This window comes from Lolium perenne, chromosome 6, assembly GCF_019359855.2.
Source record: "Lolium perenne isolate Kyuss_39 chromosome 6, Kyuss_2.0, whole genome shotgun sequence".
In the NCBI taxonomy this organism is placed as follows: Eukaryota; Viridiplantae; Streptophyta; class Magnoliopsida; order Poales; family Poaceae; genus Lolium; species Lolium perenne.
In genome coordinates, this window is record NC_067249.2 from 15,392,146 (window position 1) to 15,417,718 (window position 25,573).

Consider the following 25,573-nt stretch of genomic DNA (forward strand, 5'->3'; position numbering starts at 1 on the left):
CATCAGTAAGCAACTTAATTTTGCAAATAGACACTCCTTCATGGTATGTGAATGTTGGAAGGCACCCGAGGATTCGGTTAGCCATGGCTTGTGAAAGCAAAAGGTTGGGAGGAGTGTCAACTATAAATAAAAACTAAAATACATGTGTAAACAAAAGAGAAGAGGGATGATCTACCTTGCTGGTAGAGATAACGTCCTTCATGGGAGCCGCTCTTGAAAGTCTGGTTGATGACGTAGTTAGAGTACCCACTACCATTCGTTGACAACAACAAACACCTCTCAAAACTTTACTTTTATACTCTCTATATGATTTCAAAACTTAAAAAGCTCTAGCACATGATTTAATCCCTGCGCTTCCCTCTGCGAAGGGCCTTTCTTTTACTTTATGTTGAGTCAGTTTACCTACTCCTTTCTATCTTAGAAGCAAACACTTGTGTCAACTGTGCATTGATTCTTACATACTTGCTTATTTGCATTCATCATATTACTTTGTGTTGACAATTATCCATGAGATATGCATGTTGAAAGTTGAAAGCAATTGCTGAAACTTAATCATCCTTTGTGTTGCTTCAATGCCTTTTACTTTGAATTTATTGCTTTATGAGTTAACTCTTATGCAAGACTTTTTGATGCCTGTCTTGAAAGTACTATTCATGAAAAGTTTTGCTATATGTTATCTATCTGTTAGCAAACTATAGATCATTGCCTTGAGTCACTGCATTCATCTCATATGCTTTACAATAGTATGATCAAGATTATGTTAGTAGCTTGTCACTTCAGAAATTATTCTTTTTATCGTTTACCTACTCGAGGGCGAGTAGGAACTAAGCTTGGGGATGCTTGATACGTCTCCAACGTATCTATAATTTCTGATGTTCCATGCTAGTTTTATGACAATACCTACATGTTTTGCTCACACTTTATAATGATTTTATGCATTTTCCGGAACTAACCTATTAACAAGATGCCACAGTGCCAGTTCCTGTTTTCTGTTGTTTTTGGTTCGAGAAAGGCTGTTCGGGCAATATTCTCGGAATTGGACGAAACAAAAGCCCACGATCTTATATTTCACGGAAGGTTCCAGAAGTCCAAAGGGGAGACGAGGAAGGGCAGCAGGGGACCCACACCATAAGGCGGCGTGGGTGGTCCCCTGGCCGCGCCAGCCTATGGGGAGGGGGCCCCCTGGCCCCTCCGACTCTGTCTCTTCGCCTATATAACCCCTCGCGACGTAAAAACCCTACACCAATTGACGAAACTCCAGAAAGACTCCAGGGGCGCCGCCGTCATCGCGAAACTCCAATTCGGGGGACAGAATCTCTGTTCCGGCACGCCGCCGGGACGGGGAAGTGCCCCCGGAAGCCATCTCCATCGACGCCACCGCCTCCATCATACTCCGTGAGTAGTTCCCCCATGGACTACGGGTTCTAGCTGTAGCTAGTTGGTACTCTCTCTCCCATGTACTTCAATACAATGATCTCATGAGCTGCCTTACATGATTGAGATCCATCTGATGTAATCGGTGTTGTGTTTGTTGGGATCCGATGGATTGTTACATTATGATTAGTCTATCTATAAAGTTTGTGAAGTTATTGTTGCTGCAATCTTGTTGTGTTTAATGCTTGTGTTATCACCAGATTTTAACCGGATCAAGAGATGGGTCGTGATCGAGATGGGCTTAGAAGACTTGCGTATAAAGTGTCTTTGAAGCGGATTTGTACGAGAGTTTGGGCTGGATTGCCCGTGTATCTGTATATTATGGTAGATTAGAATTAAGAGATAGAGTTTAGCTCGTACACGGTTAGGTTTATTCCTGAATTAGAAAGTCCACGGACTATAAATATGTACCTAGGGTTATTGAGAAAGGAGGACGACCACGTTCACAACAAACACAATCTAGGCGCATCGCCACCCCTTGTTTCGAGGGTTTCTTCCGGGTAAGCATCATGCTGCCTAGATCGCATCTTGCGATCTAGGCAGTATAGGTTTATTCGTTATCTGGTGTTGCTCGTACTGAAGCCTTGTTGATGGCGAGTAACATTACTTATCGTAGATGTTTTGGGGCTTGCATCGTTGTTCTTCTGATATGCTTGCTTAGCTATGCTGCCCCTCGATATCTAGCTGCCCTTACACCTATCTTAGGTGTAAGGGCGGCATCTTGCTTCGTCTTTATTTAGTAGATTTGATCTGTTATAGTTGCTCCTTGTTCTTCAAGGATTAGTTTGATATCCGTATGGTTAGGCCTTGCAAACGGGTTGAACGATCCGGTAGTGCGTTAGGTATGGTTTGCCGATCCTAGAAGGGATGTTCCGGGAATCGACTCCGTGTTGGTTTTTAGGCCTCTTGTAGGGTTAGTTTTCCATCATCTTTCGTATCTGCTAGGCTCAACTGCGTGTAGGATGTTCCGGTTATACGGTGAAAACCCTAAACTGTCGTAGATCGATTTAGCTTAATATTAATGAAGCAGGATACCCATGTTATTGCAAGATCTAACATGAACCATGGGTCAATCGGCTCTTTGGGCCGATGAGCAGGGTAACCTGAGAGCCGATCGAGGCTCATTTAATGTTTACGTGTCTACCATGCAGGAAACTAATCGAAGCGATCAAACACCTTCCTGACCAGGTATAGGTCAGGTGGCACGCCCTTGCGACCGTCAGGACATGTGCCAGAGCATTGCGGGCCGTTGACCGAGGGACCAGGGCCCACCAGCAGTCCTGGGAGCCTCCCGGCTCTTCGTGTTGCTCGTCGCTGCTCGCCGGTGGGTTTTGGCAGGCAACGGCTTGTCACTAGTGCACGAGTGGCATGATCTTAGATTTAAGCTCTATACTTATTGCTTAGATTGTATCTACAAGTTGTTTGCACATGTCTATGTCCGGAACCCGAGGCCCCAGAGTGACAAAGAATCGGGATAATCTGGAGGGGAAGGCTTACATATGAGGATCACATGTTTTCACCAAGTGTTAATGCTTTGCTCCGGTGCTCTATTAAAAGGAGTACCTTAATTACCAGTAGATTCCCTTGAGGCTCGGCTGCCACCGCCTGGTAGGACAAAAGATGTTATGCAAGTTTCTCATTGCGAGCACGTATGACTATATATGGAAAACATGCCTACATGATTAATAATCTTGATGTTCTGTCTTAATGCTATTTCAATCCTATCAATTGCCCAACTGTAATTTGTTCACCCAACACTTGTTATTGGAGAGTTACCACTAGTGTAGATAGCTGGGAACCCCGGTCCATCTCTCATCATCATATACTCGTTCCTATATGACATTGGAAGTAGTATCAACTATTTTCTGGTGCCATTGCCTCTGTGTTAATTCTTTACTGTGTATTCTTGTTACTATTGCTCCCATATTACTGCTGCTTTCACATCACCCCTGTTACTAGTGCTTTTCCAGGTGCAGCTGAATTGACAACTCAGTTGTTAAGGCTTATAAGTATTCTTTACCTCCCCTTGTGTCGAATCAATAAATTTGGGTTTTACTTCCCTCGAATACTGTTGCGATCCCCTATACTTGTGGGTTATCAGACGTCGCTTCCCAGCCGCGTCCCCCAAACGCCGCCCCCAAACTTTTTTAAGGCTTTTTGAAAACATAACCATTTATCAAATATAGCATACAAATAAATATGTTTGCGGAGATTGTTTTCAAATTAAAATACAACAAACAATAAAACAACTAAACAAATATAATAAATAGGGCTAGATCAAGGTGCCGCGGAATTTGTTCATAATCCTTTGATCCTCCGCAAATGCTCAACGAGATCAGCTTGAAGTTGATCATGAACATTGTTGTCACGGATCTCTGCATGCATGGCGAGAAAATTAGCAAAATCTGCAGGCAACTCATGATCAACCTCCGCAAGAGGGCCCTGACACTCATAGGGACCAACATGTCTCCTGGCATGATTCTTGCGGTCATCCTCGATGATCATGTTATGCATGATCACACAAGCCTGCATCACCTCTGATGCGTGTAGTTGACACGTCCGTTGGGAACCCCAAGAGGAAGGTGTGATGCGCACAGCGGCAAGTTTCCCTCAGTAAGAAACCAAGGTTTAATCGAACCAGTAGGAGTCAAGAAGCACGTTGAAGGTTGATGGCGGCGGGATGTAGTGCGGCGCAACACCAGAGATTCCGGCGCCAACGTGGAACCTGCACAACACAACCAAAGTACTTTGCCCCAACGAAACAAATGAGGTTGTCAATCTCACCGGCTTGCTGTTACAAAGGATTAGAAGTATAGTGTGGATGATGATTGTTTGCAGAAAACAGAGAATAGTATTGGCAAGAGATTGTATTTCAGTATAGAGAATTGGACCGGGGTCCACAGTTCACTAGAGGTGTCTCTCCCATAAGATAAACAGCATGTTGGGTGAACAAATTACAGTTGGGCAATTGACAAATAGAGAGGGCATGACCATGCACATACATATTATGATGAGTATTGTGAGATTTAATTGGGCATTACGACAAAGTACATAGACCGCTATCCAGCATGCATCTATGCCTAAAAAGTCCACCTTCAGGTTATCATCCGAACCCCCTCCAGTATTAAGTTGCTAACAACAGACAATTGCATTAAGTATTGCGCGTAATGTAATCAGTGACTACATCCTTGAACATAGCACCAATGTTTTATCCCTAGTGGCAACAGCACATCCATAACCTTAGAGGTTCTTTTCCGTATCGTGGCTCTCGGTACTGGGGGTTTCGCGACGGAGGCTTTAAGTAGGCGGAAGGGCAGGTCAGGGGGCCACACGAGGGCCCCACAACACAGGTCGGCGCGGCCAAGGGCCAGGCCGCGCCGCCCTAGGGTTTGGCCACCTCGTGGCCCCACTTCGTCTCCTCTTCGGTCTTCTGGAAGCTTCGTGGCAAAATAGGACCCTGGGCGTTGATTTCGTCCAATTCCGAGAATATTTCGTTACTAGGATTTCTGAAACCAAAAACAGCAGAAAACAAAGAATCGCACTTCGGCATCTTGTTAATAGGTTAGTTCCAGAAAATGCACGAATATGACATAAAGTGTGCATAAAACATGTAGATATCATCAATAATGTGGCATGGAACATAAGAAATTATCGATACGTCGGAGACGTATCAGCATCCCCAAGCTTAGTTCTGCTCGTCCTTGCAGGTAAAACGATAACAAAGATAATTTCTGGAGTGACATGCCATCATAACCTTGATCATACTATTTGTAAAGCATATGTAGTGAATGCAGCGATCAAAACAATGTATATGACATGAGTAAACAAGTGAATCATATAGCAAAGACTTTTCATGAATAGTACTTCAAGACAAGCATCAATAAGTCTTGCATAAGAGTTAACTCATAAAGCAATAATTCAAAGTAAAGGCATTGAAGCAACACAAAGGAAGATTAAGTTTCAGCGGTTGCTTTCAACTTGTAACATGTATATCTCATGGATATTGTCAACATAGAGTAATATAATAAGTGCAATATGCAAGTATGTAGGAATCAATGCACAGTTCACACAAGTGTTTGCTTCTTGAGGTGGAGAGAAATAGGTGAACTGACTCAACCATGAAAGTAAAAGAAAGGTCCTCCATAGAGGAAAAGCATCGATTGCTATATTTGTGCTAGAGCTTTTATTTTGAAAACATGAAACAATTTTGTCAACGGTAGTAATAAAGCATATGTATCATGTAAATTATATCTTACAAGTTGCAAGCCTCATGCATAGTATACTAATAGTGCTCGCACCTTGTCCTAATTAGCTTGGACTACCGGATCATCGCAATGCACATGTTTTAACCAAGTGTCACAATGGGGTACCTCTATGCCGCCTGTACAAAGGTCTAAGGAGAAAGCTCGCATTGGATTTCTCGCTATTGATTATTCTCAACTTAGACATCCATACCGGGACAACATAGAGAACAGATAATGGACTCCTCTTTTATGCATAAGCATGTAACAACAATTAATAATTTTCTCATATGAGATTGAGGATATATGTCCAAAACTGAAACTTCCACCATGAATCATGGCTTTAGTTAGCGGCCCAATGTTCTTCTCTAACAATATGCATGCTTAACCATAAGGTGGTAGATCTCTCTTACTTCAGACAAGACGAACATGCATAGCAACTCACATGATATTCAACAAAGAATAGTTGATGGCGTCCCCAGAAACATGGTTATCGCACAACAAGCAACTTAATAAGAGATAAAGTGCATAAGTACATATTCAATACCACAATAGTTTTTAAGCTATTTGTCCCATGAGCTATATATTGCAAAGGCGAATGATGGAATTTAAAGGTAGCACTCAAGCAATTTACTTTGGAATGGCGGAGAAATACCATGTAGTAGGTAGGTATGGTGGACACAAATGGCATAGTGGTTGGCTCAAGTATTTTGGATGCATGAGAAGTATTCCCTCTCGATACAAGGTTTAGGCTAGCAAGGTTATTTGAAACAAACACAAGGATGAACCGGTGCAGCAAAACTCACATAAAAGACACATTGTAAACATTATAAGACTCTACACCGTCTTCCTTGTTGTTCAATCTCAATACTAGAAATTATCTAGACCTTAGAGAAACCAAATATGCAAACCAAATTTTAGCATGCTCTATGTATTTCTTCATTAATGGGTGCAAAGCATATGATGCAAGAGCTTAAACATGAGCACAACAATTGCCAAGTATCACATTACCCAAGACATTATAGCAATTACTACATGTATCATTTTCCAATTCCAACCATATAACAATTTAACGAAGAAGAAACTTCGCCATGAATACTATGAGTAGAAACTAAGGACATACTTGTCCATATGCTACAGCGGAGCGTGTCTCTCTCCCATACAGTGAATGCTAGGATCCATTTTATTCAAACAAAACAAAAAAAAAACAAACCGACGCTCCAAGAAAAGCACATAAGATGTGATGGAATAAAAATATAGTTTCAGGGGAGGAACCTGATAATGTTGTCGATGAAGAAGGGGATGCCTTGGGCATCCCCAAGCTTAGACGCTTGAGTCTTCTTAGAATATGCAGGGGTGAACCACCGGGGCATCCCCAAGCTTAGAGCTTTCACTCTCCTTGATCATGTTGCATCATACTCCTCTCTTGATCCTTGAAAACTTCCTCCACACCAAACTCGAAACAACTCATTAGAGGGTTAGTGCACAATAAAAATTAACATGTTCAGAGGTGACATAATCATTCTTAATACTTCTGGACATTGCATAAAGCTACTGGACATTAATGGATCAAAGAAATTCATCCAACATAGCAAAAGAGACAATGCGAAATAAAAGGCAGAATCTGTCAAAACAGAACAGTTCGTAAAGACGAATTTTAAAATGGCACCAGACTTGCTCAAATGAAAATGCCCAAATTGAATGAAAGTTGCGTACATATCTGAGGATCACGCACGTAAATTGGCATATTTTTCTGAGCTACCTACAGAGAGGCAGGTCGGAATTCGTGACAGCAAAGAAATCTGAAACTGCGCAGTAATCCAAATCTAGTATGAACTTTACTATCAAAGACTTTACTTGGCACAACAAAACACTAAACTAAGATAAGGAGATGTTGCTACAGTAGTAAACAACTTCCAAGACACAAAATAAAAACAAAGTACTGTAGTAAAAACCATAGGTTGTCTCCCATAAGCGCTTTTCTTTAACGCCTTTCAGCTAGGCGCAGAAAGTGTGTATCAAGTATTATCGAAGGGTGGTACTTCTACAGTGGGGTGTGGATTTTTCTCAATCAAGCATAGTATATTGGATACATAAGTTTTAGCGTCTCCCTTTTTATCAGTCTTGGGCTTGCTACTCTCATCAAACAAATTTTTGGGAACAAGCCAAGCATAGTTATTTTCTAGTGCATCATTCATAGCTAGGAGTTTACATGGTATTGGTGCTTTGATCTCCCCTCCATCATCAATATTATTAGTGTATCTTATTCTATCCATGTCCATCTTTTCAACGAGACTAACAAAATTAGTACGAGAACCAAGCATATTAAATTTAGCAAAGACCTTTCTAGCTTCTCTTGCTAGACCACCAAATTCTCTAAGAAGGGTTTCTAAAACAAAATCTTTCTTTCCCCCCTCTTCCATATCACCAAGTGTAAGGAACATGTGTTGGATTATAGGATTGAGATTAACAAATTTAGTTTCCAACAGGCGAACTAAATGCGCAGCAGCAATTTCATAAGTGGGAGCAAGGTCTACCAAGTGTCTATCTTCAAAATCGTCAATGGTACTAACATGGTTGAAAAATTCCTCTATATTATTTCTCCCAACTATAGACCCACGTCCTACCGGTATGTCTTTCGTGGTAAAATTAAAAGGAAACATGATGAATCAAGTAAAGTAAATGCAAGTAACTAATTTTTTTTTGTGTTTTTGATATAGAGTGCAAGACAGTAAATAAAGTAAAGCTAGCAACTAATTTTTTTGTATTTTGATTTAGTGCAGCAAACAAAGTAGTAAATAAAATAAAGCAAGACAAAAACAAAGTAAAGAGATTGGGAAGTGGAGACTCCCCTTGCAGCGTGTCTTGATCTCCCCGGCAACGGCGCCAGAAATTTGCTTGATGCGTGTAGTTGACACGTCCGTTGGGAACCCCAAGAGGAAGGTGTGATGCGCACAGCGGCAAGTTTCCCTCAGTAAGAAACCAAGGTTTAATTGAACCAGTAGGAGTGAAGAAGCACGTTGAAGGTTGATGGCGGCGGGATGTAGTGCGGCGCAACACTAGAGATTCCGGCGCCAACGTGAAACCTGCACAACACAACCAAAGTACTTTGCCCCAACGAAACAGCGAGGTTGTCAATCTCACCGGCTTGCTGTAACAAAGGATTAGATGTATAGTGTGGATGATGATTGTTTGCAGAAAACAAGAGAACAAAGATTGCAAGAGATTGTATTTCAGTATAGAGAATTGGACCGGGGTCCACAGTTCACTAGAGGTGTCTCTCCCATAAGATAAACAGCATGTTGGGTGAACAAATTACAGTTGGGCAATTGACAAATAGAGAGGGCATGACCATGCACATACATATTATGATGAGTATTGTGAGATTTAATTGGGCATTACGACAAAGTACATAGACCGCTATCCAGCATGCATCTATGCCTAAAAAGTCCACCTTCAGGTTATCATCCGAACCCCCTCCAGTATTAAGTTGCTAACAACAGACAATTGCATTAAGTATTGCGCGTAATGTAATCAGTGACTACATCCTTGAACATAGCACCAATGTTTTATCCCTAGTGGCAACAGCACATCCATAACCTTAGAGGTTCTTGTCACCCCTCCAGATTCACGGAGACATGAACCCACTATCGAGCATAAATACTCCCTCTTGGAGTTACTAGCATCAACTTGGCCAGAGCATCTACTAATAACGAAGAGCATGCAAGATCATAAACAACACATAGACATAACTTTGATAATCAACATAACAAGTATTCTCTATTCATCGGATCCCAAAAAACGCAACATATAGAATTACAGATAGATGATCTTGATCATGTTAGGCAGCTCACAAGACCCGACAATGAAGCACAATGAGGAGAAGACAACCATCTAGCTACAGCTATGGACCCATAGTCCAGGGGTAGACTACTCACACATCACTCCGGAGGCGACCATGGCGGCGTAGAGTCCTCCGGGAGATGAATCCCCTCTCCGGCAGGGTGCCGGAGGCGATCTCCTGAATCCCCCGAGATGGGATTGGCGGCGGCGTCTCAGTAAGGTTTTCCGTATCGTGGCTCTCGGTACTGGGGGTTTCGCGACGGAGGCTTTAAGTAGGCGGAAGGGCAGGTCAGGGGGCCACACGAGGGCCCCACACCACAGGTCGGCGCGGCCAAGGGCCAGGCCGCGCCGCCCTAGGGTTTGGCCACCTCGTGGCCCCACTTCGTCTCCTCTTCGGTCTTCTGGAAGCTTCGTGGCAAAATAGGACCCTGGGCGTTGATTTCGTCCAATTCCGAGAATATTTCGTTACTAGGATTTCTGAAACCAAAAACAGCAGAAAACAAAGAATCGGCACTTCGGCATCTTGTTAATAGGTTAGTTCCAGAAAATGCACGAATATGACATAAAGTGTGCATAAAACATGTAGATATCATCAATAATGTGGCATGGAACATAAGAAATTATCGATACGTCGGAGACGTATCAACCTCCCACATTTGGTCATGAGACCAGCTTAGAGCAGGGTACCGGACAATTGCAAATTGAGCTTGAAGCACACCAAATGCCCGCTCGACATCCTTCCTGCAAGCCTCCTGTCGCGTAGCAAAGTGAGAATTCTTCAGACCTGATGGATTCGAGATTGGTTTGACAAAAGTGGCTCATTTTGGATATATACCATCGGCTAGATAATAGCCTTTGGTATATTGGTGGCCATTGATCTCATAGTTGCATGGTGGAGCATGCCCTTCCACTAGTCTGCTGAACACCGGAGACTGCTGCAACACGTTGATGTCATTGTGTGATCCCGTCATGCCAAAGAAAGAATGTCAAATTCACAGGTCATAATCTGCCACAGCTTCAAGCACCACACTGCAATACCTTTATTATTCTAGACTTTACTGTTTTGTTGTGTCTTGGAAGTTGTTACTACTGTAGCAACCTCTACTTATCTTTATTTTATTGCATTGTTGTGCCAAGTAAAGTCTTTGATAGTAAAGTTGATACTAGATTTGGATTTCTGCGCAGAAACAGATTTTTAGCTGTCAAGAATTTGAGTTGATCTCTCTGTAGGAGAGTCTAAAAAATCTGCAAATATTCATGAGTAATCCTCAGATATGTACGCAACTTTCATTCAATTTGAGATTTTTCATCTGAGTAAGTTAAGTGCCCTGAAAAAATTCGTCTTTACAGACTGTTCTGTTTTGATAGATTCTGCCTTTTATTTCGCATTGCCTCTTTTACTGTGTTTGAGCAGGTTTCTTTGCTCCATTAAACTTCAGTAACCTTGGGTAATGTCCAGAAGTGTTGGGAATGATTGTGTCCTTGCTGAACATGTAAATTTTTGATTATGCACTAACCCTCTAATGAGATTGTTTTGAGTTTGGTGTGAAAGAAGTTTTCAAGGATCAAGAGAGGAGGATGATATAATGTGATCAAGAAGAGTGAAGAGTCTAAGCTTGGGGATGCCCCCGTGGTTCATCCCTGCATATTTCAAGAAGACTCAAGCATCTAAGCTTGGGGATGCCCAAGGCATCTCCTTCTTCATCAACAACTTATCAGGTCACCTCTAGTGAAACTATATTTTTATTTCGTCACATCTTATGTGCTTTACTTGGAGCGTCTGTGTGTTTTTATTTTTGTTTGTGTTTGAATAAATTCGGATCCTATCATGCTTGTGTGGGAGAGAGACACGCTCCGCTTTTTCATTTGAACACTTGTGATCTTCGTTTTACTTCTAATGTTCATGGCAAAAGTTGAAAGCTGCTGCATTTATTGCTATTTGGTTGGAAACAGAAAATGCTTCATGTGGTAATTGGTATATTGTCTTGAATAATTTGATAGTTCGAAATTGTTTTGAACTCTCAAGTAGATCATGTTTAAGCTCTTGCATCATGTAGTTTAAACCTATTAGTGGAGAACTACCGTAGAGCTTGTTGAAATTTGGTTTGCATGATTGGTCTCTCTAAGGTCTAGATATTTTCAGGTAAAAGTGTTTGAGCAACAAGGAAGACAGTGTAGAGTTTTATAATGCTTGCAATATGTTCTTATGTAAGTTTTGTTGTACCGGTTCATACTTGTGTTTGCTTCAAACAACCTTGCTAGCCAAAGCCTTGTACTGAGAGGGAATGCTTCTCGTGCATCCAAAACCTTGAGCCAAAACCTATGCCATTTGTGTCCACCATAATTACCTACTATGTGGTATTTTTCTGCCATTCCAAAGTAAATTTCTTGCATGCTACCTTTAAAAATTTCATTCCTTGTCTTTGCAATACATAGCTCATGGGAAAGTAGCCTAAAAAACTATTGTAGTAAAGAATATGTCGCTTATGTATCTTAGTTCTTATAAGTTGCTTGTTGAGCGGTAACCATGTTTCTGGGGACGCTGATACGTCTCCAACGTATCTATAATTTCTTATGTTCCATGCTAGTTTTATGACAATACCTACATGTTTTGTTTACACTTTATATCGTTTTGATGCATTTTCCGGAACTAACATATTAACATGATGCCGAAGTGCCAGTTCCTGTTTTCTGCTGTTTTTGGTTTCAGAAATCTTACACAGGAAATATTCTCGGAATTGGACGAAATCAAGGCCCACGATCTTATATTTCCACGAAGCTTCCAGAACACTGAAGAGGGACCAGAGGGGAGGCCCAGGGCCCCCACACGCCATGGCGGCGCGACCAGAGGGGGGGGGGCGCCCCCCTACTGTGTGGCCCCCCCCAGAACCCTTCCGACTCCGTCTCTTCGCCTATTTAAGCCCTGGTGACCTAAAACCTCGACACCGATAAGCCACGGTACGAGAAAAGTCCCAGAGCCGCCGCCATCGCGAAGCCAAGATTCGGGGGACAGAAGTCTCTGTTCCGGCACGCCGCCGGGACGGGGAAGTGCCCCCGGAAGGCATCTCCATCAACACCACCGCCATCTTCATCGCCGCTGCTGTCTCCTATGATGAGGAGGGAGTAGTTTTCCCCCGAGGCTAAGGGCTGTACCGTAGCTATGTGGTTCATCTCTCTCTCCCATGTGATCTTTATGTGATTATGAGCTTTGTGATCTAGTTGAATATCATCTATGTGCCACTCTAGTGATGTTATTAAAGTATTATATTCCTCCTTCATGATGTAATGGTGACAGTGTGTGCATCATGTAGTACTTGGCGTAGGCTATGATTGTGATCTCTTGTAGATTATGAAGTTAACTATTACTATGATAGTATTGATGCGATCTATTCCCCCTTTCATAGCCTGACGGTGACAGTGCGCATGCTATGTTAGTACTCGGTATAATTGCAATGATCTATTATGCACTCTAAGGTTACTTAAATATGAACACCGAATGTTGTGGAGCTTGTTAACTCCGGCTTGAGGGAGCTCTTGTAGCCCTACACAATGAATGGTGTTTGTCATCCAACAAGAGAGTGTAGAGAACGTAGTATTTGTTTATTCAGTTATGTGATCAATGTTGAGAGTGTCCACTAGTGAAAGTATGATCCCTAGGCCTTGTTTCCAAGCATCGAATCACCGTTTATTTACTGTTCCACTGCATGTTTACTCGCTACCATCTTTATTTCAGATTGTTATTACCACTCATATTCATCCATATTACTTGTATTTCACTATCTCTTCGCCGAACTAGTGCACCTATACATCTGACAAGTGTATTGGGTGTGTTGGGGACACAAGAGACTTCTTGTATCGTAATTGCAGTGTTGCTTGAGAGGGATATCTTTGTCCTCTACCTCCCTGAGTTCGATAAACCTTGGGTGATTCACTTAAGGGAAACTTGCTGCTGTTCTACAAACCTCTGCTCTTGGAGGCCCAACACTGTCTACAGGAATAGAAGCGTGCGTAGACATCAAGCTATTTTCTGGCGCCGTTGCCGGGGAACGAAGAAAAGCTACACCACAGAGATTTCTACCTCCCACGTCAACCACGCGCCAGTTGTGCACAGCAAGCTATTTTCTGGCTCCGTTGCCGGGGAGGTAAGGGAAAAGGTATTCACATCCTCCGACTACTAAGCTATTTCCTAGCATTGTTGCCGGTGTGTGAGTGCTCGAAGCTATTTCCTTTAGATCCTGCAATTGCATCTTTTTGTTTCTTGTTTTTATTTTTCACTAGTTAGGCATAATGGAAAATAACAGTGAGCTTTTTATTCTATTTCCTGAGTTAAGACATAAATTGTGTGATGCGAAAATTAAAAAACCTATGGAACCTTATTTGCATGCTAGTAGCAATGTTATTATTATGAACACCATTGTTGATAATGCTATGGAAGAATTTAAGCTTGGGGAAGCTGGTTTTGATGAGCATGATATTTTTAGTCCCCCAAGCATGGAGGAGAAAATTTACTTTGATGATACTTTACCTCCTAAATATGATGATTACAATGATGACTATGATATTTTCAGTCCACCTACTATTGAGGAGAAAATTAATTATGATTATAATATGCCTCCTATATATGATGATTATGGTGATGAGAATAATAATGATAGCTACTTTGTTGAATTTGCTCCCACTACAATTAATAAGAATGATTATGCTTATGTGGAGAGTAATGATACTTTTATGCATGTGAATAAGAATGCTTTATATGATACTTATATTGTTGAGTTTGTTCATGATGCCACTGAAAGTTTTTATGAGAGAGGGAAATATGGCTATATGCATCTTAATAATATTAAGTTTTCCCTCTTTATGTTGAGAATCTTGAAGTTGCGCTTGTGTTGCTTTTCTATGCTTGTTGCATTATGCTTACATGACTTGTTTATTTACAAGATTCATTTTCATAGGAAGTGGGTTAGGCTTAAATTTGTTTCATACTTGCTTTTTGATGCTCTCTTTTGCTTCAACTCTTATTTCTTGCGAGTGCATCATTAAAACTACTGAGCCCATCTTAATGGCTATAAAGAAAGCACTTCTTGGGAGATAACCCATGATTTTATTTTGCTACTATTTTGTTGTGTCTTGGAAGTTGTTACTACTGTAGCAACCTCTCCTTATCTTTATTTTATTGCATTGTTGTGCCAAGTAAAGTCTTTGATAGTAAGGTTGATACTAGATTTGGATTACTGCGCAGAAACAGATTTCTTACTGTCACGAATTTGAGTAGGATTCTCTGTAGGTAACTCAGAAAAATCTGCCAATTTACGTGTGTGATCCTCAGATATGTACGCAACTTTCATTCAATTTGAGCATTTTCATCTGAGCAAGTTAAGTGCCCCAGAAAAATTCGTATTTACGGACTGTTCTGTTTTGACAGATTCTGCCTTTTATTTCGCATTGCCTGTTTTGCTATGTTTGATGGATTTCTTTGTTCCATTAACTTCCAGTAGCTTTGTGAAATGTCCAGAAGTGTTAAGAATGATTGTGTCACCTCTGAATATGTGAATTTTTGATTATGCACTAACCCTCTAATGAGTTTGTTTTGAGTTTGGTGTGGAGGAAGTTTTCAAGGGTCAAGAGAGGAGGATGATACAATATGATCAAGAAGAGTGAAAAGTCTAAGCTTGGGGATGCCCCCGTGGTTCATCCCTGCATATTTCAAGAAGACTCAAGCATCTAAGCTTGGGGATGCCCAAGGCATCCCCTTCTTCATCGACAACTTATCAGGTCACCTCTAGTGAAACTATATTTTTATTCGGTCACATCTTATGTGCTTTACTTGGAGCGTCTGTGTGCTTTTATTTTCGTTTTGTTATTTTCATTCTCTGAATAAATTCATGCTTGTGTGGGAGAGAGACATGCTTCGCTCGTTCATATGAACACATGTGTTCTTAGCTTTACTTTTAATGTTCATGGTGAAGGTTGAAACTGCTTCGTTCATTGTTATATGGTTGGAAACTGAAAATGCTTCATGTGGCAATTGGTATATGGTCTTTAATTTGATACTTGGCAATTGTTGTGCTCATATAGATCATGTTTAAGCTCTTGCATCATGTACTTTGCACCTATTAATGAATAACTACATAGAGCTTGTTAAAATTTGGTTTGCATGATTGGTCTCTCTAGAGTCTAGATATTTTCTGGTTAAAGTGTTTGAACAACAAGAAAGACATTGTAGAGTCTTATAATGCTTGCAATATGTTCTTATGTAAGTTTTGCTGTACCGGTTCATACTTGAGTTTGCTTCAAACAACCTTGCTAGCCAAAGCCTTGTATTGAGAGGGAATACTTCTCGAGCATCCAAATCGTTGAGCCAAAAACTATGCCATTTGTGTCCACCATACCTACCTACTATGTGGTATTTCTCTGCCATTGCAAAGTAAATTCTTGAGTGCTACCTTTAAAATTTCATTCCTTGTCTTTGCAATATATAGCTCATGGGAAAATAGCCTTAAAAACTATTGTGGTATTGAATATGTTACTTATGTATCTTATTTCTTATAAGTTGCTTGTTGAGCGGTAACCATGTTTTTGGGGACGCCATCAACTATTACACCTTTGTTGAATATCATGTGAGTTGCTATGCATGTTCGTCTTGTCTGAAGTAAGGGTGATTTATCATGATCAAATGGTTTGAGTATGCATATTGTTAGAGAAGAACATTGGGCCGCTAACAAAAGCCATGAATCATGGTGGAAGTTTCAGTTTGGACATTAATCCTCAATCTCATATGAGAATATTATCTTTTGTTGAATGCTTATGCATTAAAGAGGAGTCCATTACCTGTTGTCTATGTTGTCCCGGTATGGATGTCTAAGTTGAGAATAATAAAAAAGCGAGAAATCCAATGCGAACTTTCTCCTTAGACCTTTGTACAGGCGGCATAGAGGTACCCCTTTGTGACACTTGGTTGAAACATATGTTATGCAATGATAATCCATGTAAATCCAAGCTAATTAGGACAAGGTGCGAGCACTATTGGTAATCTATGCATGAGGCTTGTAACTTATAAGATGTCTTATACATAACACATATGATTTATTACTACCGTTGACAAAATTGTTTCTATGTTTTCAAAATGAAAAGCTCTGGCACAAAAATAGTAATCCATGCTTCCCTCTGCGAAGGGCCATTCTTCTACTTTATTGTTGAGTCAGTTTACCTACTTCTTTCTATCTTAGAAGCAAACACTTGTGTAAACTGTGTGCATTGATTCGTACATGTTCACCTATTGCACTTGTTATATTACTTTGTGTTGACAATTATCCATGAGATAAACATGTTGAAGTTCAAAGCAACTGCTGAAACTTATATCTTCCTTTGTGTTGCTTCAAAGCTTTCTACTAAGAATTTATTGCTTTATGAGTTGACTCTTATGCAAGTCTTATTGATGCTTGTCTTGAAAGTACTATTCATGAAAAGTCTTTGCTATATGATTCATTTGTTTACTCATTATCTTCACCATTGCTTCGAATCGCTGCATTCATCTCATATGCTTTACAATAGTATTGATCAAGATCATGTTGGTAGCATGTCACTTAAGAAATTATCCTTGTTATCGTTTACCTACTCGAGGGCGAGCAGGAACTAAGCTTGGGGATGCTTGATACGTCTCCAACGTATCTATAATTTCTTATGTTCCATGCTAGTTTTATGACAATACCTACATGTTTTGTTCACACTTTATATCGTTTTGACGCATTTTCCGGAACTAACCTATTAACAAGATGCCGAAGTGCCAGTTCCTGTTTTCTGCTGTTTTTGGTTTCAGAAATCTTACACAGGAAATATTCTCGGAATTGCACGAAATCAAGGCCCACGATCTTATATTTCCACGAAGCTTCCAGAACACCGAAGAGGGACCAGAGGAGAGGCCCAGGGCCCCCACACGCCATGGCGGCGCGGCCAGAGGGGGGGGGCGCCCCCTACTGTGTGGGCCCCCCAGAACCCTTCCGACTCCGTCTCTTCGCCTATTTAAGCTCTGGTGACCTAAAACCTCGACACCGATAAGCCACGGTACGAGAAAAGTCCCAGAGCCGCCGCCATCGCGAAGCCAAGATTCGGGGGACAGAAGTCTCTGTTCCGGCACGCCGCTGGGACGGGGAAGTGCCCCCGGAAGGCATCTCTATTGACACCACCGCCATCTTCATCGCCGCTGCTGTCTCCTATGATGAGGAGGGAGTAGTTCTCCCCCGAGGCTAAGGGCTGTACCGTAGCTATGTGGTTCATCTCTCTCTCCCATGTGATGTTTATGTGATTATGAGCTTTGTGGTCTAGTTGAATATCATCTATGTGCCACTCTAGTGATGTTATTAAAGTATTCTATTCCTCCTTCATGATGTAATGGTGACAGTGTGTGCATCATGTAGTACTTGGCGTAGGCTATGATTGTGATCTCTTGTAGATTATGAAGTTAACTATTACTATGATAGTATTGATGCGATCTATTCCCCCTTTCATAGCCTGACGGTGACAGTGTGCATGCTATGTTAGTACTCGGTATAATTGCAATGATCTATTATTGTGACGCCCCGGAACCGGTATCCTGAGGATTCCAGCGATCCCGCCAAAATCCGCACGATATCGATTCTGAGACGCCCTCCGACACGACGTGCGCGACGATTCACACACGTGATGCCAGAGGAATTAACACGAGTGGTAACATTACAACAGGATTACAATAGAGCCCACAAGAAACATATATTACAACAACGACTCCAACGAGTCAAGATACAACATAAGATCCGAATCATACAGAAGATCAAATACATCCGAATACGGACAAGATACAAATTGGACTAAGAGTCCTGAAGATAACCAGTGGCGTCCATAACCCTGCCCAGGCCAAGCCGGAAGGGTAACCTTGCTAACGTCGTCATCTTGTACCTGTCGAAGTCGGGCCATCGGTTGCCGACAAAAGGGAGGAAACAGAAGAGAAAAAGAAAAGGCGAGAGTAAGTACCAAGGAACGAACTCCGGCACGTACTTAGCGAGACTAGAAATGGCTATGCTCGCCGGGCGAATATATCACCTGGGGCTATATGGTAGGTTTAGCGGCAGCAAAACTATAACCAATAGAGACACGCTACAACATCCGTCTAATCAGAGAAGATAAGAGAGCGCATAAGGTAACAGGTAAAATACTACACAAACATAACCCAGCCGATTACACATATCCCCTTCAACAAAGCGAAGAGGCAATGTAAAAGGCACTCCACGGTGGACAAGTTTTATTAGGTATCGGTTGTAGTAATGCTATATTACTACGCAAGTTATTAGCAAATTATTAGCAACAAGATAATAATGTAAGTTGTTCTATGATCAAGCTATACAATTCCAAGTCATCCATAACCGCGGACACGGCTTATCGATAAGATGTACACCCTGCAGGGGTTGCCCAAATGTAACCATACGCATGATCAACCACACCGAGCGACAGTGAAGTCTCACAACAAGACCGTTCCCAGTTCAACAAGAAAGTCTAGGGGGGCCACCCGACTAAGCTACCCGTGACGAAGTCCGGCCGTACTCCGAAGCGGACTCAGGGTTTGCGACGGCGGCTAGGCGTGCGAACCACACGCTTTCGCTAAACGTCCCGCGGGGTACAGTACAGAATGTAAACACCCGAAGGCAACAGGAAGTAAACACCCGAAGGCAACAGAAAATAACATGCATGCGCCAAATAAAACCAAGGTTGTGGCCCCCTTTTCAACTGACTTGAGAAAAGGTAATGGGTGAGGGGGGGTCCCAATAAACGTCCCCACGTATGGGTAGAGCGCTCAATCTCGGAACAGATAACAAGAACTCGGGTCCTAGGGGACATTAGCGAGTCAAAGTTCCGATGCTTTCGCAAAGGGGCTCACAGATGCCTCTGCTTACAATTTTAGTTGTTAACAATTAAGTAAAGCATGTGTATCTCCAACAACTGATATAGCATGTGATAACCTCCCAACAACCCAACATATCCCGATAACAGATCGAGATAAACAACAGAGCCTAAACACGCCTACGACTCGCAAGGCTCAAACATCAAGCAACGGCTATGGGTAAGGAATGATGCATATAGGATTATTAGGGTAAACAAGTGGAATAGGACACGTGACTCGATAAAGAAGCGCAACATAAGGATAGCAGTGCGAGGGAGAGCAAAATGTAAAAAATAGGTGAAGGAGGTGGGCTCGCCTGTGAAAAGCTGCAGAAGAACTTGTCGGAGAACTCGTCGTATCTCACATCAACACTTCGTGATCCTATCCGGGAAGAAGCAAATGCTGGAACACACATCGGATGCAAACTTACTAATACAGAAGGAGAACCAGCATGAGCAGATGCAGGCATGCATGACATGGCAACGATGATGCGGTGCAACTTATCTAATTTAAGCGGAACCGGAGTCCGGACAAACAATTTAGAGTTGAAGTTGCATTTTCTACCGGCAAATATAAGGGTGGATTAGCATAGCAAACATGGCAGGGGTGAGCTACTTCAAGTTTAAATGGAACCGGGACAACAGATATATAATATCCCACATATTCCATATGTTCCATATTAGGTGTTATTGCAACTATCACGAGATTGTAGGATGCAAGATGCAACAGCAAGCATGGATGGCATATTCATGATCAGTGCATTTTTCTGATCAAATTGCATATAGAAAACATTTTATTCCGAGTTACAGATTAAAAGTTATTCACATATTAGTTTTTATCATTTTAAAATAGAAAAATAGATTTATTTTTATTAGAAAAGGACCCAGAAACAATTTCAGCCAGGGGGGAAGGACCCCGGGTTGATTTAAAAAGGTTCCAGGGGGTTATGCTAAAAGCGGGGGCGGCAGGGACCGCGGGTTGAGACTTTAAAACCTCCAGGGGGTTTTCGTTAAAAGAACAGAGGGAGGGGCTGCGGGTTAAACAAGTCAAACTTGCAGGGGGTATTTTGCAAATAGGCACAGATCTGGATCGGCTGGATTTTTCTCACCGCGCGGGTTTCCACCCTAGTCGCTGACGGGTGGGTCCAGAGACGACGACGTGGCGCCAGCGTGGCGCTGAGCTGGCGAACCTTGCTCGACATGCCGCGCGCGTTCTGGTGGCCGTGGTCACCGCGGCGGGCGTCGTCGGCGCGGGCACTGCAGGGCGTCCCAGGATGCGCGGAAGGAGGCGTCGGGCGCATCTCGTCGGTGCGGATCTTGTGGAGGTGGCGCCGTCGTCGGGGAGGCGTCGGAGAGGCACCGGCGGCGAGGTCCTGCGGCGGAAGCGGTCGGCTCAACGTCGACCGAGGGAGAGAGGAAGCAACGGGGATGGAGAGGATGTCAGGGAGGTGCGCAAACTCACGGGGAAGCTCAACGTGCAGACGGCGGAGCAGAAGGAGCAAGGACGGCGACTAATTTGGCGAGAAACGCCGGCGGCCGAAGGAAGGAAAACGGCGAATTTGGCGAAGATTGGAGCGTCCCCAGGTCGATTCCTTCGACGAGAAGAACGAGGAGAGGGAGGCGGTGCTGGTGGTGGGCTTGGTTTGGCGGGGGAGGCTTCAGAGCGGCGGCGCCATGGAGGAGCTCACGGTGGCCGGGGATGGGGTTTTCTCCTCTGATACTTGGCGTGGAGGAGGGGAAAAAGAAAGGGGGCAGGTGGGAGAGGATGGGGACGAGAGGCGTGGTCCAGAGGAGATAAAGGTGGAGAGGGTGGGCACGGGAAGGAGGACGCCGGTGGAGGCCAGAAGCGAGCACGAGAGTCTCGTGCTCTCCTCTGCTGTCGCTGACGAGGACGAAAAGAAAGAAGGGGGCCGAAATGGTGAAGGGGTACGGGCCTGGCGAGGTGGGCTGGGCCTTGCTGGACTGGGCTGCTCGGGGGAGAAGGGAAAAGAGGGGATGGGCCAGAGAGAGAGGGAAACCTGAAAGGGTTAGGGTTTTGCTTTTCTTTTTCTGTTTTTATTTTAATTTTAAAACTGTTTGAATTCAAAAACATATTCAGTTTTGAATTAGAACCAGGGTGTGGGTGTTATTAAAAATAGATTTCAAAGTATATACTTTATTTGTAACCCAAAACAAAACACAATTTTATAACCAAAATTTCTTTGTTGGAAAGACTTAATTACAAAATAAGAAATATGAGAGAGATATAGCTTAGGGTTTTATTTAAAATAAAAGACAAGGGAGATTTATAAAATAGTTTTATTTTGTTAAAACATGGATGATGTGATGCGAAGCTATGATGATGCATAAAAGAAAAAGAACAAACAATATCTATAGGGGGTCCTACCCGGGGCCGTTACAATCGACACCACTAACAAGGAACCTCGCCCCGAGGTTCCACGTTCAGGTACGGGGGGAGAGAGGTGAACTATCGGATCTTCAGGTGACGTGTCGATCTCCTCGACACCACTAACAAGAGGTCTTGCTCCAGATAGAATGGTCGACACCACCAACAAGAAGTCGTTGTTCCGATGACGATGATGATGAACTTTTGACGGGACCTCCGAAGATCGAACCTATTAGGATAAGGCAGAGATCGTCCAACCCACGTCGGAACCTAATACTCAGAGAAGCAGATAAGAGAAGATTCAAAACCGTGAAGGTAAGAGGAGAAAGAATTTAGGTAAGGAGAAAAATCAGATCTAATCAGATCTATCCAACGATGTTTTCGAAGATAGGTTTTTACTCTAACGTCCGTTGGCAAGGTTATCCTACAGGCTGGACTAGTGGGGTACCGTCAACCTGAGGCTCTGATACCAACTTGTGACGCCCCGGAACCGGTATCCTGAGGATTCCAGCGATCCCGCCAAAATCCGCACGATATCGATTCTGAGACGCCCTCCGACACGACGTGCGCGACGATTCACACACGTGATGCCAGAGGAATTAACACGAGTGGTAACATTACAACAGGATTACAATAGAGCCCACAAGAAACATATATTACAACAACGACTCCAACGAGTCAAGATACAACATAAGATCTGAATCATACAGAAGATCAAATACATCCGAATACGGACAAGATACAAATTGGACTAAGAGTCCTGAAGATAACCAGTGGCGTCCATAACCCTGCCCAGGCCAAGCCGGAAGGGTAACCTTGCTAACGTCGTCATCTTGTACCTGTCGAAGTCGGGCCATCGGTTGCCGACAAAAGGGAGGAAACAGAAGAGAAAAAGAAAAGGCGAGAGTAAGTACCAAGGAACGAACTCCGGCACGTACTTAGCGAGACTAGAAATGGCTATGCTCGCCGGGCGAATATATCGCCTGGGGCTATATGGTAGGTTTAGCGGCAGCAAAACTATAACCAATAGAGACACGCTACAACATCCGTCTAATCAGAGAAGATAAGAGAGCGCATAAGGTAACAGGTAAAATACTACACAAACATAACCCAGCCGATTACACATATCCCCTTCAACAAAGCGAAGAGGCAATGTAAAAGGCACTCCACGGTGGACAAGTTTTATTAGGTATCGGTTGTAGTAATGCTATATTACTACGCAAGTTATTAGCAAATTATTAGCAACAAGATAATAATGTAAGTTGTTCTATGATCAAGCTATACAATTCCAAGTCGTCCATAACCGCGGACACGGCTTATCGATAAGATGTACACCCTGCAGGGGTTGCCCAAATGTAACCATACGCATGATCAACCACACCGAGCGACAGTGAAGTCTCACAACAAGACCGTTCCCAGTTCAACAAGAAAGTCTAGGGGGGCCACCCGACTAAGCTACCCGTGACGAAGTCCGGCCGTACTCCGAAGCGGACTCAGGGTTTGCGACGGCGGCTAGGCGTGCGAACCACACGCTTTCGCTAAACGTCCCGCGGGGTACAGTACAGAATGTAAACACCCGAAGGCAACAGGAAGTAAACACCCGAAGGCAACAGAAAATAACATGCATGCGCCAAATAAAACCAAGGTTGTGGCCCCCTTTTCAACTGACTTGAGAAAAGGTAATGGGTGAGGGGGGGTCCCAATAAACGTCCCCACGTACGGGTAGAGCGCTCAATCTCGGAACAGATAACAAGAACTCGGGTCCTAGGGGACATTAGCGAGTCAAAGTTCCGATGCTTTCGCAAAGGGGCTCACAGATGCCTCTGCTTACAATTTTAGTTGTTAACAATTAAGTAAAGCATGTGTATCTCCAACAACTGATATAGCATGTGATAACCTCCCAACAACCCAACATATCCCGATAACAGATCGAGATAAACAACAGAGCCTAAACACGCCTACGACTCGCAAGGCTCAAACATCAAGCAACGGCTATGGGTAAGGAATGATGCATATAGGATTATTAGGGTAAACAAGTGGAATAGGACACGTGACTCGATAAAGAAGCGCAACATAAGGATAGCAGTGCGAGGGAGAGCAAAATGTAAAAAATAGGTGAAGGAGGTGGGCTCGCCTGTGAAAAGCTGCAGAAGAACTTGTCGGAGAACTCGTCGTATCTCACATCAACACTTCGTGATCCTATCCGGGAAGAAGCAAATGCTGGAACACACATCGGATGCAAACTTACTAATACAGAAGGAGAACCAGCATGAGCAGATGCAGGCATGCATGACATGGCAACGATGATGCGGTGCAACTTATCTAATTTAAGCGGAACCGGAGTCCGGACAAACAATTTAGAGTTGAAGTTGCATTTTCTACCGGCAAATATAAGGGTGGATTAGCATAGCAAACATGGCAGGGGTGAGCTACTTCAAGTTTAAATGGAACCGGGACAACAGATATATAATATCCCACATATTCCATATGTTCCATATTAGGTGTTATTGCAACTATCACGAGATTGTAGGATGCAAGATGCAACAGCAAGCATGGATGGCATATTCATGATCAGTGCATTTTTCTGATCAAATTGCATATAGAAAACATTTTATTCCGAGTTACAGATTAAAAGTTATTCACATATTAGTTTTTATCATTTTAAAATAGAAAAATAGATTTATTTTTATTAGAAAAGGACCCAGAAACAATTTCAGCCAGGGGGGGAGGACCCCGGGTTGATTTAAAAAGGTTCCAGGGGGTTATGCTAAAAGCGGGGGCGGCAGGGACCGCGGGTTGAGACTTTAAAACCTCCAGGGGGTTTTCGTTAAAAGAACAGAGGGAGGGGCTGCGGGTTAAACAAGTCAAACTTGCAGGGGGTATTTTGCAAATAGGCACAGATCTGGATCGGCTGGATTTTTCTCATCGCGCGGGTTTCCACCCTAGTCGCTGACGGGTGGGTCCAGAGACGACCACGTGGCGCCAGCGTGGCGCTGAGCTGGCGAACCTTGCTCGACATGCCGCGTGCGTTCTGGTGGCCGTGGTCACCGCGGCGGGCGTCGTCGGCGCGGGCACTGCAGGGCGTCCCAGGATGCGCGGAAGGAGGCGTCGGGCGCATCTCGTCGGTGCGGATCTTGTGGAGGTGGCGCCGTCGTCGGGGAGGCGTCGGAGAGGCACCGGCGGCGAGGTCCTGCGGCGGAAGCGGTCGGCTCAACGTCGACCGAGGGAGAGAGGAAGCAACGGGGATGGAGAGGATGTCAGGGAGGTGCGCAAACTCACGGGGAAGCTCAACGTGCAGACGGCGGAGCAGAAGGAGCAAGGACGGCGACTAATTTGGCGAGAAACGCCGGCGGCCGAAGGAAGGAAAACGGCGAATTTGGCGAAGATTGGAGCGTCCCCAGGTCGATTCCTTCGACGAGAAGAACGAGGAGAGGGAGGCGGTGCTGGTGGTGGGCTTGGTTTGGCGGGGGAGGCTTCAGAGCGGCGGCGCCATGGAGGAGCTCACGGTGGCCGGGGATGGGGTTTTCTCCTCTGATACTTGGCGTGGAGGAGGGGAAAAAGAAAGGGGGCAGGTGGGAGAGGATGGGGACGAGAGGCGTGGTCCAGAGGAGATAAAGGTGGAGAGGGTGGGCACGGGAAGGAGGACGCCGGTGGAGGCCAGAAGCGAGCACGAGAGTCTCGTGCTCTCCTCTGCTGTCGCTGACGAGGACGAAAAGAAAGAAGGGGGCCGAAATGGTGAAGGGGTACGGGCCTGGCGAGG

The 25,573-nt window shown here is 43.6% G+C and overlaps 1 long non-coding RNA gene across 1 annotated transcript; it reads right to left on the bottom strand.

The window, feature by feature from the left end:
- Positions 1 to 18,313: 18,313 nt before the first annotated feature.
- On the bottom strand, positions 18,314 to 24,075 carry LOC139832027 (uncharacterized). The gene is made up of 3 exons (XR_011746520.1): positions 23,948 to 24,075; positions 19,745 to 19,830; positions 18,314 to 18,449 (listed from the first exon to the last, which is right to left on the bottom strand). It is a non-coding gene; the product is annotated as an uncharacterized lncRNA (long non-coding RNA).
- Positions 24,076 to 25,573: the final 1,498 nt, after the last annotated feature.